Below are 16,065 nucleotides of genomic sequence, written 5' to 3'. Positions count from 1 at the left end.
TTGTGTCCCAGTGCAGTCATTACTGTGGTGAGGGGGGGGGGTGAGTAAGGAGCGTGCTGCAGAAATGGAGTGCCTCCCTCAGGCAGGCCACAGCTCGGGGGTGGGCTTCCTGCAGGATTAATGTGGTAGGGACAGTGTGCTGAGCTCTTTCATACTCCCTTGCGTTCCTTCCCCAGTGAGCTAGGCACTGCTGTGAGAAGTGTCCAGTGCTGGAACTACCACTGGATGAGACACAGCTGTTGGGGAAGCTCAGGCACCCGTCTGAGCTGTGCATGGATCCCCTAGGTGGGGGCCAGTGCCTGAGCTGCTCCGCACCCCTCCGGGGAGCTCATGAGCCAGGGCCTGGTGGGCTGGACCAGCCCCACACAGAAATAGGCCCCTTCATGGCTGGTTTTCTAAGAATCCCTGAGCTGGGGCCTTCCCGTGAGCTTGCTGCCAGCAGCCTGGGCTGGGGACCCCAGAAAGGCAGCACTGACCCCCATGAGATGGGGCTGGGAGGTCCCAGCCTGTGGGATGCCCCCACCCCCAGCCCTACACTCACCCCTGGCTCCTCTGGCGCCACCTCCTGTCTCTGATCCCCGCCACCACCACCACAGCCCTCCCCCATCTCCTAGACAACCGGCCATAGGGCCCATGCAGGGACAATCGCTGCCATCTCCAGTGCTGTGGAGCGAACCCAAGAACCACTGCCACGATCCCACCCCAATGGATGGCTCCCGGGATCCCCAAACCCCCCCGAGCAACACATACACACTCACTCTGATGGGTGTGTGCAAAGTGTTACATCTGACACCATGATGTCAAAGTACAGAGCCCCCAAAAGCGCAAGGCCCAGAGCGGTTGCCCCAATTCACCCTGCCCAAAGGATGACGCCGATTCCAGTCTCAGGGAGAGCTGGGGGCTTTCCCCACCAACTGCCATCTGACCCAGCGCTGCCTGCACTGGAGCCTGAGTCAAATGTAGGGTTCCTCTTACCTCCACTAATATTTAGGCCCACCTGGCCCAGTTCCCTTCAACTGAGTGGTGCTATCTAAGGTGGAGATGAGGAAGAGTCCAGGGAAATCCTAGAAAACAGGCAAAAGTGCACACCTAGTGTTTAAAACCTTTCAGCACCCACACTATGATGGGCAGAAGGGACTTGCTCTGACATCTTAGGCCATGTTTGTGCACTTTACTCAGGGGTCTGGAGAAAGAAACAGGAGGCAGCGCACCTTCAGGTGAACTCCAAGACTTCACAGCACCTCTTAGAGAGAAAGCAGGAGCTCCTCTGGTCCATGGGTGTTACCCTGCTAGGCCTCTCCTTGTCCTGGGTCAGCTGTAGTTGGGGGCTGACTGCTATGTCCTCAGCTGGGAGAGTGAGGCAACTACTTCGTTCCCTTTCTCCATCCTTCCCTCACTGTGATGCAACCAATTCTAGCTGGAGCAGTGGCTGTGCTCTCAGGTGGGGCAGGATCTAGTACCAAAGGAGGGGAGAGGAAGGTGTTGATCCTTAGCATGCCAGCCTTTTCCTCAGGGCTAGTGTATATTAGATGTGCTACAGCTGCACTGATGCAGTTGTGCTGCTGCAGGGAGTCTGCTGAAGATGCTCTATGCCAACGGGTGAAAGCTCCCCTTGGCATAATAAAACCACATCCATGAGAGGTGGTAGCTATGTCAGCAGGAGAAGCTCTCCCACCAACATAGTGCTGTCCACACCGGCACTTAGGGTCAGTATACTTCACACCCCTGAGTGACATAAGTTATACCGCTATAACCTGTAGTGTAGACAAGCCCTAAGTAAAAGGTTTGGACTTGTCTCTGAATTTGGAAGGCACCCAGTAGCGTAGCTAGGGAGCGAGCAGGGGGAGCAGCCACTCCCCCACTGAGCACAAGTGGCGCCTTTTTAATTTTTTGGTGCCTTTTTAATTTTTACTCTGAACAGGGAGGGGCAGACAAAAAAAAAGGCGCCACCAGCTGCACCTGCTTGTACTCACCGGCGGCGCTCCGGGTCTTTATTGGCACTTCAGGGGCGGGTCCTTCACTCACTCCGGGTCTTCGGCGGCATTTTGGTGGCAGGTCCTGAAGGCACCATTATGTTAAGAGGAGTCACTAGCTGCATCTGGGGCTGCAGGGCAGGGCTGGGGGCTTTAGCAGAGGTGGGAGGAAGCCCAGGCCTGGAATAAGAGGCAGTTCTGTGGGTCAGGATTGATGTGAAATCTCTGTATGCTCCTTCACCCTCTTCTGATTCTCTTCTTGCTGCCACCTGCATTTCTACAAGGGGTGTCTACTTAAATCTTCAAGGTTTTGACATGATTCAGTAAGATTTCCCCCTTCCCTACCCCAAAGGGTCTTTTTGAAAGAGGGTATTTATGCCCAGAAGCATGCAAGAAACCCCAGTTCCATTCCTTGTCCCAGGCTCTTGCTAGCTGGGGGCTGGGAGTGCTGCAGTGGTTTGACCCAGCACTCCCTGAGGCTGGTATTCTGCTCTGCTGTGCAGGACACCCAGGTTCCATTCCCTGTCCTGGTCTCTTACTCCCTGAGAAGCTGGATCTCCCACCTGGGGGTTAGGAGCCTGTGCTGCCATGTCAGAGACATACATTCCATTCCCCAGCCCGCTCAATAGGGGCTGGGAATGCTGTACATAGACAGGATGCACCTTTATATTCACTCCCCATTTTATGGGCTCTCCAGTGTGGACCTAAACTGGCTGATGATTGCCTGTCTTGGAGCGCCCTTGGCTGGGCGATAAGCAGACAAAGCAAATTTCATTTATTCTATATCCATCCCCCTCTGCTACAAAGTAGTTAGTGTCTGATTCATACCCACTTGTGACCCAGTGCTGGGCTCCCCGCATACAGTTCTTCAGCTTCCCCTTGGTCATGAGGCAGTAACTGAGACCTGTTTGTGACTTCTACCTAGGAGGTTTTGTGCCCCTTGCCTTTCTTTCCACATGGATGGTAGGGCCTGAACACGAATCTCAGTGTAAAGCTCCAATTCAATCCAAAAACATGATTCCAGAAGCAACGGAGCTCTGGGCTTCATAGGGAGTAACACTGCATTAGTCAGAGTGAGCTTCACCCAGCTGGCTCAGGCCTTCCCTTTGCATTCTGCTCTCTATATATCTACAAAGAAAATGTCTTTGCTTGCTGGACTGTTCAGAAACACACCCCAGGGATATTCAGCATCTTCAACTCCCACAGTTTTTAAATGAGAACTGATGGCATTCAGCAGCTTGCAGACTCAGGCCCTTTATCACTGCGCACCACAAGAGGGAAATTGGGGGGAGTGGGAATGCTGAAGAAAAGTTTTATTCCTCTTTTTAGTAACCAACACAATGAATGGCCTTTCTGGAGAGGAAAAATGACAACCACTGAGAGAAATCCCAGGCAAAATCTAAGTTAAAATGGAGTTATGGCTGAGGGTGTGTCTACACTACGAAATTAGGTCGAATTTATAGAAGTTGATTTTTTAGGAAATGATTTTATACATTCAATTGTGTGTGTCCCCACTAAGCGCATTAAGTTGGCAGAGTGCATCCACAGTACCAAGGCTAGCGTAGACTTTCGGAGTATTGCACTGTGGGTAGCTATCCCACAGTTCCCACAATCGCCGCTGCCCATTGGAATTCTGGGTTGAGCTCCCAATGCCTGATGGGGCAAAAACATTGTCGCGGGTGGGTTTGGGTACATGTCAGTCACCCCTCCCTCCGTGAAAGCAATGGCAGACAATCATTTCATGCCTTTTTTCCATGTGGGCACTTGTAAAGGTGCGGGACTCACCCCTGCAGTGCCTCCTGCTGGTCGTCTCAGGGAATTAGCTCTTTTCCAGCCTGGGTGCCCTCTGCAGGCCAGTGTCCCACTTGTAGCTCCCTCCCAGACCCTGGTGCCCCTTTACCCGAGGGCTGCCGCCTGGCAATACCCCCCACCAGTCTCTATGGGTCTCCCCTCTCTGGGAAACCCCCAACCCTCTAATCCCCACCTTGCCTCAGTCTGGGCTACTGCCAGTCATCACCAAGCCCCCACTCCCTGGGGCAGACTGCAGTGTAAAAGCCACTCATCACAGGCAAAGGGGTTCAGACCTGCTGCCTTCCTCTGCCTCCCAGAGTCCCAGTACCCCTATGGGCCTTGGACCAGGCACTGCAGCCTGGGGAGTTGCCAGCCTGGAGCTCCCCAGCCCCTCTGGCTCTCCCCAGCCCTGCTTCACTCCCACAGGAAGAGCTGGTACAAATTACCGGGGCCCAGCGGTCTGGAAGGGGGCCCGGCTTCCTCCCTTCATCGGCCCTGTTTAGCCGGTCCACCCTTGCTGGGGGGTCCGAAAAATTTTTTTCACCAGGGACCAAACCTGCTCTTGGCAGCCCTGCACTCCCAGTACCCTTTCTGCTAGCAGCCAAGCGCTGCTCTCTCCCAGCCTGGAGAGAGACTTCTCTTGGGCCTCTGGCTCACAGCCTTTTTATACAGGCCAGCTGTGGCCTGATTGGGGCGTGGCCCAACTACAGCCGGCTTCCCTAATCAGCCCAGCTTAGCAGCTCTCAGCCACAACCTTCTCCCAGGGCTGACTTAACCCTTTTTCTGCTGGAGTGGGGGAGCTGCCCCACTACACAGCCATACTGCTTTCAGCAGACAGTGCAGTAGGACTGCTAACCGTTGTCATCGAACAACCGCTTCCGCTGCCACTCTGCTCTCCTGGTGCCATGAATCCACCTTGCAGGTCCTCTCTTCATTCTGAATAAATATCTATTCTCGTGGCATCTGCTGCAACTCTGCTCTCCTGCTTGTGTCTCGCCATACCACAGCAAGCGTACAGCCCACTCAGCTCAGCCAAGGGACTGTTGTGTCCTGGTGCTGCTGGCAGCAGACAGTGCAATAGGTCAGCAAAACTGGCCATCCAACCACCGCTTCTGCTGCCATTCTGCTCTCCTGGTGCCATGAATCCACCTCAAGGTCCTCTATATGACCATCGCCGTCCACCGCCGCTACTGCAATTCTGCTTTCCTGATCTCATGAATCCACCTCACAGGGCCTCTCGTCGTTGTCTATAAATATCTGTTCTTGTGGCATCTCCGTAAATATCTATTCTGTCATCCACCGCTTCCGCTGCAACTCTTCTCTCCTGCTCTCCACAGACGCCATACCACTGCAAGCATGGAGCCCACTCAGATCACTGCGGCAGTTATGAGCATTGTAAACACCTTGCGCATTATCCTCCAGTATGTGCAGAATCAGAATCTGCAAAAGCAGGTGAGGAGGCGAAGGCAGCACGGTGACAAGAGTGATGAGGACATGGACACAGACTTCTCTCAAAGTACAGGCCCCGGCAATTTGGACATCCTGATGGCAATGGGGCAGGCTCATGCCATGGAACGCTGATTCTGGGCCCGGAAAACAAGCACAAACTGGTGGGACTGCATAGTGTTGCAAGTCTCGGATGATTCCCAGTGGCTGCGAAACTTTTGCATGCATAAGGGCACTTTCATGGAACTTTGTGACTTGCTTTCCCCTGCCCTGAAGCACAAGAATACCAAGATGAGAGCAGCCCTCACAGTACACAAGCGAGTGGCGATAGCTCTCTGGGAGCTTGCAACGCCAGACAGCTACCGGTCAGTCAGGAATCAATTTGGAGTGGGCAAATCTACTGTGGGGGCTGCTGTGATCCAAGTAGCCAACGCAATCACTGAGATGTTGCTATCAAGGATAGTGACTCTGGGAAATGTGCAGGTCATAGTGGATGCTCCAATGGGATTCCCTAACTGTGGTGGGGTGATAGATGGAACGCATGCAAAAGTTTCGCAGCCACTGGGAATCATCCCAGACTTGCAACACTATGCGGTCCCACCAATCTGTGCTTGTTTTCCGGGCCCAGAATCAGCGTTCCATGGTATGAGCCTGCCCCATTGCCATCAGGATGTCCAAATTGCCGGGGCCTGTACTTTGAGAGAAGTCTGTGTCCATGTCCTCATCACTCTTGTCACCGTGCTGCCTTCGCCTCCTCACCTGCTTTTGCAGATTCTGGTTCTGCACATACTGGAGGATAATGCGCAAGGTGTTTACAATGCTCATAACTGCCGCAGTGATCTGAGCGGGCTCCATGCTTGCAGTGGTATGGTCCCTATCTTGGGACCGGACCACCTTGGCAGCCAGTACATAAACCGAAAGGGGTACTTTTCAATGGTGCTGCAAGCACTGATGGATCACAAGGGACATTTCACCAACATCAACGTGGGATGGCTGGGAAAGGTACATGGCGCTCGCATCTTCAGGAACTCTGGTCTGTCTGAACAGCTGCAGCAAGGGACTTACTTTCCAGACCAGATATTGAGGATGTTGAAATGCCTATAGTTATCCTTGGGGACCCAGCCTAACCCTTAATGCCATGGATCTTGAAGCCATACACAGGCACCCTGGACAGTAGTCAGGAGCTGTTCAACTATAGGCTGAGCAAGTGCAGAATGGTGGTAGAATGTGCATTTGGACGTTTAAAAGCACGCTGGCGCAGTTTACTGACTCGCTTAGACCTCAGCGAAACCAATATTCCCATTGTTATTACTGCTTGCTGTGTGCTCAACAATATCTGTGAGAGTAAGGGGGAAGACGTTTATGGCGGGGTGGGAGGTTGAGGCAAATCACCTGGCCGCTGATTACGCACAGCCAGACACCAGAGTGGTTAGAAGAGCACAGCAGGGTGCGCTGTGCATCAGAGAAGCTTTGAAAACCAGTTTCATGACTGGCCAGGCTATGGTGTGAAAGTTCTGTTTGTTTCTCCTTGATGAAAACCCGCTCCCTTGGTTCACTCTACTTTCCTGTAAACCAACCGAGACCTCCCCTCTTCGATCACTGTTTGCAGAGGCAATAAAGTCATTGTTGTTTCGAATCCATGCATTCTTTATTAATTCATCACACAAATAGGGGGATAACTGCCAAGGTAGCCCGGGAGAGGTGGGGGAGGAGGGGAGAAGGGAAGGACAAGGCCACACTGCACTTCAAAACTTATTGAATGCCAGCCTTCTGTTGCTTGGGCAGTCCTCTGGGGTGGAGTGGTTGGGTGCCCGGAGGCCCCTCCCCCCGAGTTCTTTGGTGTCTGTGTGAAGAGGATATGGAACTTGGGAGGAAGGCGGTCGGTTACACAGGGGCTGCAGCGGCAGTCTGTGCTCCTGCTGCCTTTCCTGCAGCTCAACCATATGCTGGAGCATATCATTTTGATCCTCCAGTAGCCTCGGCATTGCATCCTGCCTCCTCTCATCACGCTGCCGCCACCTATCATCTTGCTCTCGCCTCTCGCGCATCCCTCCTGTCCTTGCGTTCATTTTGTGCTTTCCTGGACTCTGACATTGTCTGCCTCCACGCATTTTGCTGAGCTCTTTCAGTGTGGGAGGATATTTCATCGCAAGTGCGTTTTTTTCGCCTTCTTATCTGCACTAGCCTCTGGGACAGAGATGATAGGGGGAGCGTTGAAACATTTGAATCTGCGGGAGGAAAAAAAAGGGAGAGTAATTGTCAAGGCTGTATCCCCCACTTTGAACTTTAGGGTACAATGTGGGGGCCTGCATGAAGACTTCTAAGCTTAACTACCAGCTTAGCTCTTGTCCGCTGCCACCATCTCAAGCTAATTCCCTTCCCTGGGGAGCCTTGAGAAACCTTTCACCCTGGTGAATACAGATCCAAACCCCTTGGATCTTAAAACAAGGAGAAATTAACCATTCCCCTCCTTCCTCCCACCAACTCCTGGTGAATACAGATCCAACCCCCTTGGATCTAAAAACAAGGAAAAATCAATCAGGTTCTTAAAAAGAAGGCTTTTAATTAAAGAAAAAGGTAAAAATCATCTCTGTAAAATCAGTATGGAAAATAACTTTACAGGGTAATCAAACTTAAAGAGCTCAGAGGACTCCCCTCTAGTCTAGGTTCAAAGTACAGCAAACAAAGATAAACACTCTAGTAAAAGGTACATTTACAAGTTGAGAAAACAAAATAAAACTAAGACGCCTTGCCTGGCTATTTACTTACAAGTTTGAAATAGGAGAGACTTGTTTAGAAAGATGTGGAGAACCTGGATTGATGTCTGGTCCCTCTCAGTCCCAAGAGCGAACGAGCTCCCAAACAAAGAGAACAAACAAAAGCCTTCCCGCCCCGAAGATTTGAAAGTATCTTGTCCCCTTATTGGTCCTTTGGGTCAGATGCCAGCCAGGTTACCTGACCTTCTTAACCCTTTACAGGGAAAAGGATTTTGAAGTCTCTGGCCAGGAGGGATTTTATAGTACTGTACACAGGACAGCTGTTACCCTTCCCTTTATAGTTATGACACGCCCCCCAAATCACAGATAGTGTTGGACGTTCGGTTCCACACTGGCTGTGATTTCTTCCTGGAGTTCTAGGAGAAAATAGAGTTAATAAGACACATGTACCTTTAGATATACTACTGATTATATAAAAACTAACAATATTTTTTATTCCAAGAACAATTTTTAACCAGTTAACTCTGGGAAACTTTCCCGGGAGAGTGCACCAGCCACTTTGTTAGAAGCTCCCGAAATGTGTTGTAGTTCAAAATCAAAATCTTGGAGAGCTAAACTCCACCCAAGAAGTTTTTTGTTATTTCCCTTGGCGGTATGAAGCCACTGTAGCGCAACATGGTCTATTTGTAGTTGGAAACACTGTCCCCAAACATATGGGCGTAACTTTTCCAGCGCGTACACAATGGCGTAGCATTCCTTTTTGCTGATTGACCAATGGCTTTCCCTCTCAGACAATTTCTTGCTGAGAAACACGACAGGATGGAATTCTTGATCCGGTCCTTCCTGCATTAAAACTGCTCCCACGCCTCGCTTGGACGCATCTGTGGTTACTAAGAATGGTTTGTCAAAGTCGGGGGCCCTTAGCACAGGGTCAGACATGAGTGTTGCTTTAAGCTGGTTAAAGGCCTTTTGACACTCATCAGTCCACTGAACTGCATTTGGCTGTTTCTTTCTGGTTAGGTCTGTCAGCGGGGCGGCGATTTGGCTGTAGTGGGGTACAAATCGCCTATAATATCCAGCCAAGCCTAAGAAGGATTGGACCTGTTTCTTAGACTTTGGAACTGGCCACTTTTGGATAGCATCCACTTTGGCCTGTAGGGGATTTATAGTTCCTCGATCCACCTGGTGCCCCAGGTAAGTCACTCTGTTTTGGCCTATTTGACACTTTTTAGCCTTAACAGTTAGTTCTGCCTGCCGGATGCGCTCGAAGACTTTTTCCAGGTGCTCCAGGTGTTCTGTCCATGAATCAGAAAAAATGGCCACATCATCGAGGTAGGCAACTGCAGATTCTCCCAATCTAGGAGACCATCTACAAGTCTTTGGAAGGTGGCGGGTGCATTTCGCAACCTGAAAGGGAGTACATTGAATTCATACACCCCTGCCTGGGTGACGAAGGCTGACCTTTCCTTAGCGGGTTCATCTAGCCAGTACCCCTTGACTAAGTCTAAAGTAGAGATGAATTGGGCATGTCCCAATTTCTCCAGTAGCTCATCTGTGCGTGGCATTGGATAGTTGTCAGGACGAGTTACAGCATTTAGCTTACGGTAGTCCACGCAAAAGCGTATTTCCCCATCTGGTTTGGGAACTAGAACCACTGGAGATGCCCATGCACTATTAGAGGGGCGGATTATACCCATCTGGAGTATGTCCTGGATCTCCCTTTGTATAGCAGTTTGGGCATGAGGTGACTCCCGGTAGGGTGGGGTTCTAATTGGGTGAACATTACCTGTGTCAATGGAGTGGTATGCCCATTCGGTCCGTCCTGGAGTGGCTGAGAAAATTGGTGCAAAGCTTGTGCACAGCTCCTTGATCTGCTGTCACTGCAGACGTCCAAGGGTCGTGGAGAGGTTCACCTCTTCCACGCCACCATCCTTTTTTCCTTCGTAGTAGACACCTTCAGACCACTCCGCGTCATCTGTTTCCTGGGCTGTAAACTGGCAAACATTTAATTCTCTGGAATAAAAGGGCTTAAGAGAATTAACATGGTATACCTTAGGCTTTATGTTGGAGGTGGGGGAAGCTATGAGATAGTTAACAGCTCCTAGGCGCTCCTGGACCGTGAATGGTCCTTCCCACGACGCTTCCATTTTATGGGCCTGGAGCGCCTTTAAGACCATGACTTGGTCTCCTACTTTGAAGGACCGTTCTCTGGAATGTTTATCATACCAGGCCTTTTGCTCTTCCTGAGCATCCTTTAGGTTTTCTTTAGCAAGAGCTAAAGAGTGTCGGAGGGTGCTTTGTAGGTTGCTTACAAAGTCTAGAATGTTAGTTCCTGGAGAAGGCGTAAACCCCTCCCATTGCTGCTTCACCAACTGTAATGGCCCCTTAACCTCGCGGCCATACACAAGTTCAAATGGTGAAAACCCTAAACTGGGATGTGGTACAGCCCTGTAGGCAAAAAGCAACTGCTGCAACACTAGATCCCAATCATTGGAGTGTTCATTTACGAATTTACGTATCATGGCCCCCAAAGTTCCAATAAACCTCTCCACCAGGACATTGGTTTCATGATGATAAGGGGTGGCAACCAAGTGATTCACCCCATGAGCTTCCCACAGGTTTTCCAATGGTCCCTGCCAGGAAAGTAGTTCCCGAATCGGTAAGGATGTCGGAGGGCCAACCTACCCTGGCAAAAATGTCTGCTAATGCCTGGCACACACTTTTAGCCCTGGTGTTGCTTAAGGGTACTGCTTCCGGCCATCGGGTAGCAAAATCCATGAAAGTCAGTATGTACTGCTTTCCTCTGGGTGTCTTCTTTGGGAAAGGACCCAGAATATCCACAGCTACTCGCTGAAATGGGACTTCAATTATGGGTAGTGGCTGGAGAGGGGCTTTAACCTGGTCTTGGGGCTTTCCCACTCGTTGGCACGCCTCACAAGACCGGACATAATTAGCAACGTCCTTGCCCATTCCCTCCCAGTAGAAGGACTTCCCCAACCGGTCTTTGGTTCTGTTCACCCCAGAATGGCCACTGGGATGATCATGGACTAAGCTCAAGAGCTTTACCCGATACTTAGTGGGAACTACCAACTGTCTTTGAGGATGCCAGTCTTCCTGGTGTCCACCAGAAAGAGTCTCCTTGTATAAAAGTCCTTGTTCTACAACAAACCGGGATCGGTTAGAAGAGCTGAGAGGCGGTGTGGTGCTCCGTGCCGCCGCCCAAGCTCTCTGAAGGCTGTCATCTGCTTCCTGCTCGGCCTGGAACTGTTCCCTTGATGCTGGAGACATCAGTTTCTCCTTGGACTGTGGACTGGGGCTTGGTCCCTCTGGAAGCGATGCAGGTGTTGGGGCTGTTTCCATTGACTGTGAACCGTTGTCCACTGGTGCACTATGTGGTATTTCAGGCTCTGGCTGAGCCTCTTGGGTAGGGTTATCTGCTGCTTCCGCCAGGTCAGGCTCGCTGGTGCCCTCTGGCGTTGAAGTTGTAGACGGGTTTGCAAGTGCTGGACTCAGTGCTGGCAATGGTTCTGGTGCTGGTTGCGTTGCCAGTTCCGGTTCTGGGACTGGTTTTGGCTGGGTCTCTGGGATTGGATCCACTACGGTTGTTGCAGTCGTTGGCAGGGGATCCGGTTCCACCACCTTTGTTTGGGTCTCTGGTAACACAGACGGGGCCCTGGTGGACGGCTCAGGAACAGGGATGGGGGTGAAAGCTTGCTTAGCCTGGCTATTCCCACCCTCTTGGCTAGCTTCACATGGTTGGCCAAGTCTTCCCCCAGCAGCATGGGAATGGGATAATTGTCATAGACTGCAAAAGTCCACATTCCTGACCAGCCTTTGTACTGGACATGCAACTTGGCTGTAGGCAAGGTTACAGACTGTGACACGAAGGGTTGAATTGTCACTGGAGCCTCCGGGTTGATGAGTTTGGGGTCCACTAGGGATTGGTGGATAGTTGACACTTGTGCCCCAGTTTCCCTCCAAGCGATAACCTTCTTTCCGCCCACTCTCAAGGTTTCCCTTCGCTCCGAGGGTATGAGAGAGGCATCTGGGTCTGGGAATCTTTGGTGTGATTGTGGTGTAATGAACTGTAATCGGTTGGGGTTCTTGGGGCAGTGAGCCTTTATATGTCCCAGTTCATTACATTTAAAACATCGCCCTGCTAAGGTATCACCGGGGCGATGTTGGTTGGTGGAGACTGGTGTGGTGGGGTGAGAAGGTGCCTGAGGTTTCCCTTGGGATGTGGGTGGGGCCTTGGGTTGTCCCCGGTGGCAAGGTTTTGTTTCGGCTTGCCCCTTCTGATATTCGCTCCAACTGCTACTAGCTTTTTTCTTTTCTGTCACCTCCACCCATTTGGCTCCAATCTCCCCCGCCTCGGTTACAGTTTTGGGCTTCCCATCTAGGATGTACATTTCTATTTCCTCAGGAACACCCTCTAAAAACTGCTCCATTTGCATTAGGAAGGGCAACTCTTCCGTAGATTTAACATTTGCTCCTGATATCCAGGCATCCCAATTTTTCCCAATGTGGTAGGCATGTCGGGTAAATGACACATCGGGTTTCCATCTTAGGGCTCTGAACCGTCGACGGGCATGCTCGGGTGTTAGCCCCATTCTGAGTCTGGCCTTGTTTTTAAAAAGTTCATAACTGTTCATGTGTTCCTTAGGCATTTCAGCCGCCACCTCTGCTAAGGGTCCACTGAGCTGTGGCCTCAGCTCTACCATGTACTGGTCTGGAGTGATGCTGTATCCAAGGCAGGGCCTTTCAAAATTTTCTAAGAAGGCCTCAGTATCATCGCCTGCCTTGTAGGTGGGGAATTTTCTGGGATGGGAAGTGGTACCTGGAGAGGAGTTGCTAGGATGGGCTGGTGCATCCTGCCTAACCCTTGCTACTTCCAGTTCATGCTTCCTTTCTTTTTCTCTCGCCTCCTCTTTGGCTTTTTCCAGCTCCATAGTTCTCTTCTGGGCCTCCTCTTTGGCTTTCTCTTCTCTTTCATGGGCCTCCTCTTTGGCTTTCTCTTCTCTTGCTCTCTGCTCTGTCTCGAGTTTTTTTAATTGAAGCAGTCTCTGATGTTTTCTTTCATTTTCTTCTGCTTCTAGTTTGGCCAATTCTATTTTGTTAGCTACTTCTTTGGTAGTCATTTTCCTGTTTTCTTGTGCTGGGTCACCCCCTCTGCAGTTGACTGAAACTGGGATGTACTCAGCTCTGGCTGCTGCTGAGTTAACAGAGACTTTCTAACTAGCTACTCCCGAGGATGTAAAAAGAAAAAAAACAATTCAGCTTGTAAATTCCTTTTACCAGTCGTTTGCTCATTAATTGAACCCTTCTTAACAAAGGCTTTTGTTAAAAAAACTTAACACCCCTGTCTTCAGGCAAGGAGAGATAAGATATGCATCTACCTTCAGCTCTGCTTTCCAAGCAGCTAGAAGGAAAAAAAAAATCTTACTGGCTTTTGGATTTAAAATTAATCCCACTTCTGCCACCATGTCAAGGCTGTATCCCCACTTTGAACTTTAGGGTACAATGTGGGGGCCTGCATGAAGACTTCTAAGCTTAACTACCAGCTTAGCTCTGGTCCGCTGCCACCACCTCAAGCTAATTCCCTTCCCTGGGGAACCTTGAGAAACCTTTCACCAATTCCCTGGTGAATACAGATCCAAACCCCTTGGATCTTAAAACAAGGAGAAATTAACCATTCCCCTCCTTCCTCCCACCAACTCCCGGTGAATACAGATCCAACCCCCTTGGATCTAAAAACAAGGAAAAATCAATCAGGTTCTTAAAAAGAAGGCTTTTAATTAAAGAAAAAGTTAAAAATCATCTCTGTAAAATCAGTATGGAAAATAACTTTACAGGGTAATCAAACTTAAAGAGCTCAGAGGACTCCCCTCTAGTCTAGGTTCAAAGTACAGCAAACAAAGATAAACACTCTAGTAAAAGGTACATTTACAAGTTGAGAAAACAAAGTAAAACTAAGACGCCTTGCCTGGCTATTTACTTACAAGTTTGAAATAGGAGAGACTTGTTTAGAAAGATGTGGAGAACCTGGATTGATGTCTGGTCCCTCTCAGTCCCAAGAGCAAACGAACTCCCAAACAAAGAGAACAAACAAAAGCCTTCCCCCCCCCCCCCCGCCAAGATTTGAAAGTATCTTGTCCCCTTATTGGTCCTTTGGGTCAGATGCCAGCCAGGTTACCTGACCTTCTTAACCCTTTACAGGGAAAAGGATTTTGGAGTCTCTGGCCAGGAGGGATTTTATAGTACTGTACACAGGACAGCTGTTACCCTTCCCTTTATAGTTATGACAGTAGTACTTAAAAAGACATTTTTTTAGAGAACAATGGGTAGACTCTTTCACGGTGAACTAAGCTGTTAACATTACATAGCACATGTGCTTTCGGTACAAGGTTGCATTTTGCCTCTGAATGTCCCCTTAATAAAATTCCCCTATTTCAACCAGGTGACCATGAATGATATCACTCTCCTGAGAATAACACAGAGAGATAAAGAACGGATGTTGCTTGAATGCATTCCAGTAGCTGTACTGGCCGCGAATGCATCCCAAGTCTTCAGGGCAAATTAATCATTAAACATGTTTGCTTTTAAACCATGTATTATATTTACAAAGGTATACTCATCAGAGGTGCCTTCTCCGCCTTCAAGGTCCAGAAGCCCACCTTGGGAGGGTTGGGAGGGTATTGGCTCCAAGGTTCCTGGCTGTCGGGGAGAACGCTTTCTCTGCTTGCCTGCTGTGCGCTACCCTCCTCCTCTTCCTCCTCCTCATCTTCCTCGTTCCCAAAATCCCCATCCCTGTTGCGTGAGAAGCCCCCCTTGCAAGAGTCCACAAACAGGGGTGGGGTAGTGGTGGGGGCACCCCCTAGAATTGCATGCAGCTCATCATAGAAGTGGCATGTCTGGGGATCTGACCCGGAGCAGCCGTTTGCCTCTTTGTTTTTTTGGTAGGCTTGCCTGAGCTCCTTAAGTTTCATGTGGCACTGCTGCTTGTCCCTGTTGTAGCCTCTGTCCTTCATGCCCTTGGAGATTTTTTCAAATATTTTGGCATTTGGTCTTTTGGAACGGAGTTCTGATAGCACGAATTCGTCTCCCCATACAGCGATCAGATCCAGTACCTCCTGTTCGGTCCATACTGGAGCTTTTTTACGCTTCTGGGACTCCATGGTCACCTCTGCTGATGAGCTCTGCACAGTCACCTGTGCTGATCAGCTCGCCACGCTGGCCAAACAGGAAGTGAAATTCAAAAGTTCACAGGGCTTTTCTTGTCTACCTGGCCAGTGCATCTGAGTTGAGAGTGCTGCCCAGAGAGGTCACAATGGAGCACTCTGGGATAGCTCCCGGAGGCCAATACCATCGAATTGCGTCCACATTACCCCAAATTCAACCCAACGATGTCGATTTCAGCGCTAATCCCCTCATTGGGGAGGAGTACAGAAATCGATTTTAAGAGCCCTTTAAGTCGACAAAAATGGCTTCATCGTGTGGACGGGTGCAGGGTTAAATCGATCTAATGCTGCTAAATTCGACCTAAACTCGTAGTGTAGACCTGGGCTGAGAGTACGTATCAGTAATTTAGGGTAAACTATGTTAAAGGGATGGGGTAATTTATCCCAAAATCAGGCATTACAAACCAGGAAATTCAAAGGTCAGGTTAAATTTGAAGTGAAATATGTTAAGAAACTCTGAGACATCATCACTAAATACACAGAACCTCCACAGGTCTGCCTTGTGATACCAAATATGATTAGTACAAAGTAGGGCTTGTGGTCCCAGAGTAAAGTGATTTAGCCACAATTTCATAATGAAAGAAATCACAAGCACTAATCACAAGAAGGGGAGAAAAGACTAAAATTCAGTGTGGCAAAAACCACCTTCCCTGGGAACATGGTGTGTGTGTGCAGGGAGTGGGGCATTTCAAGGGAAAAATCATATAATCTGCAAAATTCACAGATTCTCCATGAGAAGAAAGCAGAATAATGCCCACCTCTGACAGGAGGACTTTGGTACTTATCCCTGGCAGGCACCAGGCAGTGGGTGCTATGTAAATAAACAGACTGAGAATAGAGACCCTGGAATACTCAGGAGGAATTGTGTACTGGGATGACCTTTTGATTTCTTTGCCATTC

The sequence above is a fragment of the Malaclemys terrapin genome, chromosome 1 (genome assembly GCF_027887155.1).
Source record: "Malaclemys terrapin pileata isolate rMalTer1 chromosome 1, rMalTer1.hap1, whole genome shotgun sequence".
In the NCBI taxonomy this organism is placed as follows: Eukaryota; Metazoa; Chordata; order Testudines; family Emydidae; genus Malaclemys; species Malaclemys terrapin.
Note: the sequence above shows the minus strand (reverse complement) of the source record.